General features: G+C 49.2%; 1 protein-coding gene across 1 annotated transcript in view; it reads right to left on the bottom strand.

Moving 5' to 3' along the window:
- Window positions 1-4,031, bottom strand: part of Muc12 (mucin 12, cell surface associated) — a 64,630-nt gene that overhangs the window by 46,023 nt on the left and 14,576 nt on the right. The window lies entirely within an intron of this gene.

The following is a 4,031-nucleotide window of genomic DNA, read 5'->3' as shown; positions in this document are numbered from 1 at the left end:
CTGTAGTTTGAAAGAAATCAAGGAAGAAGGGATGACTGCTCAATTTCTTATCAGTTTTTCCTAATATTCCTGAGGAAGGGATGGGAACTAGCTATGTCTTCCACAAAAGTGGAGCTGGACTTGCCTCCCTAGTGTGTAGAAATTGACACGTGAACCTGTAAATTTGACCAAATAGCCAATAATCCTGCACACCTCTTTCTTCTTCTGAGCAACATAGTATTTTATCAATTTATAGTGATTGTGTCGCAAGATAATTTATGATGGGCTTGTAGTATGGTATGAGCATGTAACGAACCCTTGTGGGTTAGCTAAAACCACATTTATTCTTCTCAACCCAGAATTTCCCACATTCTCCTTCCTCATTGCATGGGGCTAAGGTCATTGCCTCTGGTGCTCTGGCCATAATTCTCTCAGGGCCAAGCATATCCCTTTGGCTTTACACTTTCTCTCACCTTATAGGTCACACCTGCCTTATGGCCTCTGGCTTATGACTAGCCTACCCACCCCCCCTTACCCATTCTTTACATCGAATGTGTGCACCAGCCTTTCCCACAAATGTAGAAGGTACTGGAGAGCCGATGGAGTCAGTCAACTCTATGTATGTTTTCTCTCTAGGCACACTCACACTGTGGCATACTACCCTTTAGGAAATGCTGCCAGTCCTGCAGGCCATCCTGCCGTCCTCACTGCCTCCAACAATCGCCCCACCTCCCACTTATGAGCTCTATCTGTACTGAAGTAGCAGGGTTCAGAGTTTACTATGATCTCATGACTGGAGGGCTGGCAGCAGCTTCTCAGGAGGGACAAGCCGCTGTGCAGGCAGCACCATTCCTATGTCATGATGGTGGCTGATCTTCATTGTCAGCTTGACTGGATCCGGAATCACCTAGAAACACTCTTTCGCATCTAACTTTGAGTTTCTAGAGAATTTTAGCTCAGGAGGGAAAGCCTACCTTGAGTATGAGTGAGGTCATTCATCTGGGCTGGGATCTCAGACTGAAAATAATAAACCTTGCTTCTCTTATGATGCTGTGCTCAGGTAATTAGTCATGGCAACAAGAACTGTAGCTAGGGGCTCTGGCATTTCTTAGTCAGCAAAATGCTTGCAGTGTGAGCATGAAGATCTAAGTTTGGATCCTCAGTATCTACATGAAAAGCCAGGTAGCACTGGGGAGGCAGAGGCAGGTTACTAAGAGCTGTACAATCTAACTGAAAGAACAAGCTCCATGTGGAATGAGAGACCCTGTCTCAAAAGAGAAAGTGGGGGAAGTCACTGAAGATCTCTATGTCAATCTGTGCCTTTCACAGGTATGAGCATGTGCACACACATGCACCCACAGAGAGAGATTATCTGATATAGATGGGAATATAATACCTGATTTTCATACATCTACCTAAGAATAGGCTGGAGAATAGGCTTGGTGGTAGGAACTTTACCTACAATCCCCTGTTGAGGGGCTGGGGTGTGGCTCAGTGGTAGAGCACCTGCCTAGAATCTCCCAGTGAGGGGCTGAGGTGTGACTCAGTGGTAGAGCACCTGCCTAGAATCCCCCCAGTAAGAGGCTGGGGCATGGCTCAGTGGTAGAGCCCCTGCCTAAACCCCCCCCATGAGGGGCTGGGTGTGGATCAGTGGTAGAGCATTTGCCTAGAATCCCCCAGTGAGGGGTTGGGGTGTGGCTCAGAGGTAGAGCACCTACCTAGAATCCCCCAGTGAGGGGCTGGGGTGTGGCTCAGGGGTAGAGCCCCTGCCTAGAATCCCCCAGTAAGGGACTGGTGCTGGTGCTGGCGTTCAATGGTAGAGCATTTGTCTACCATAAATGAAGCCCTAGATTCAATTCCCAGTACTGTAAACAAAATAAAACAAAACCTCAAAAGGGAAAGGAAACGAAAAACAGTCTTTCTATCTTTTCCCTGAGTTTATGATTTATGATTTTTAATTCCTAAAACCTTAGGCATTATGACACCTTCTGCCTGCATTACAGCAATTGGCCCTTTGCTGGTTAACATCCTCCAATGTCCTGCAAAGTGCAAGATCCAAAAGCGTGAACCAGGATGCAGTGGCCACGCAGTCCTGTGCCCTCGGTTTTGGTACAGCTCTCACCTCTCTCTCTGATGGTCTCTCCTAGGGCTGCCTGTGATGACAGAGAACACCTCTCTCCTGGTGGCTCTGTTAGGGCCTCAGAGGTGACAATGATGTCTGTCTGACTGGGTCTTATTCCTAGCGCTGGGGAAGCACAGGCCAGCGGTGTCTGTGAGTTGGAAGGCCAGCTGTCTCTTCACTTTTATCTCGAGACAAGGTCTCACTAGGTTGTCCAGGCTGGCCTGAAACTGACTTTCGGTCTACCACGTAGCTGGAATGGCAGGCCTATGCCACTAGGCCCAGTTTGGTTTTCATTTGTTTTTATGTTTGGTTTGTGTTTGGTTTGGTTTCCTGCTAGGCAAATGTTCCACCACCAAGACACACCCTTTGTCTCTACTTTAAAAAAAAAAAAAATGAGTGAGCGTTTGATTTTGCTCCATCTTTTCTCCCTGACCTAAGGTTTGTCTCGTTCAGCCTGGAGCTAAGTCTGTCTTGCCAGGAAGGTGCCGGGCCTCCCTCAGCAGTATAAACAGGTGAGCAGTGAGATAAAGAGATCACGAATGGTCTCTTTCCATCACGAGAGCATCTGGGCCACATAACCGCAAACAAGTCACTTTCTGCCTGGCGGCTGTGTCTCAGAAGTGTGTCTTCCCACAAAATGCCTTTTCTTTCTTCCCTTCTTGGTCATCAAGGAACAATCTCTCTGTCCTCCTGTCTCGTCCCGCAACCACCATCTGCAAAGCCCCATCTTCCTTCTCTCCCAGAATCAACCGCCTTCCGAAGCCATCCTGCCTCTGCGTGTCTACAGGCCACCCCCTTCTCAGTCCTGTGCCTGCTCGCTCATGTTTCCGCTGCACCATGTTACTTGGGACCAACCACAGGAACCACACCAGGCCCTGGGATCCAGGACAAATCAATCGCAAATCCTCCCCAACCCGATGATGAAGTAGGAGAGGTCAGGCATGGCGAAGCACTCCTGTTATCCCAGCACCTGCGGGGCTGAGGCAGGAGGACCATGAGCTTGTGAGGTCCCACCTTCTAGTGAACCAAAGGAAGGGTTGGAGGATGCAGCTCAGTAGCGTGTTTGCCTAGCATGTACAAAGCGATGGGCTCCAACCTCAGTACGGAGGAGGGGGGTGAGCGGGGCGGAGGGGGGTGAGCGGGGCAAGCCTGTAATTCAAGCACTTGGGAGGCCGAAGCAAGAGGATGGTGAGTACGAGGCAGACCTGAGCTACAGTGTGAGTTCCTAGCTCAGAGATCCAAGGGAAGAGCTGCGGATATAGCTCGCTGGGCAGAGTACTTGCCTAGCGTGTACTCGGCCCTGGCTTCTGTCAGCAGGTAGAGGCAAGAGGAGCGAAAAGTTAAGGCTTTCCTCTGCTACATAGTACATTCCAGGGCAGCCTGGGCTACAGGAGGCTCTATCTCAGAAAAGGAGAGAGGGTAAAAACGAAAGAGAGGAGGAGGGAGGGAGGGAGGGAGGGAGGGAGGAAGGGAGGGAGGGAGGGAGGGAGGAAGGGAGGGAGGAAGATCGGAAAGGCACCGCCAGGAGCCAGTCAGCGGCCTCAATTGCTCTGTCTCTGTTCACATAGGTTTAAGGGAGGAGGTAATACTTAAGCTATTGTATTCCCCTTCCACATAAAAAAGATTAAAAAGGAGTTTCTTAGTATATTCGTTAAGTTTACTGGACTTTTTACTTTTGGACAAGGTACCATTATTGCTGTGACAAGTCAAACAATAAAAAGGATTTAAGTGTAGTTTATGGCTGCTTTTCCTAACTGACTCACAAAGAATGAATAGAGGTGGGGAGAGGTGGTTTTTACTGAGAACCAGCCAGAGTCCCAGCCCTCCACCTCTCAGGAGAGGCTGTGCAAATCGAGCTCACTGACTTTTTTTCAGCCTAGGGAATGCCTTTGTCTACGTAAATGTTGTCACACAGGGGTCCATGCAGAGG

This window comes from Myodes glareolus, chromosome 2 (assembly GCF_982192425.1).
Source record: "Myodes glareolus chromosome 2, mMyoGla1.1, whole genome shotgun sequence".
Taxonomy (NCBI): domain Eukaryota; kingdom Metazoa; phylum Chordata; class Mammalia; order Rodentia; family Cricetidae; genus Myodes; species Myodes glareolus.
This window is presented reverse-complemented; position numbering and strand designations above follow the sequence as displayed.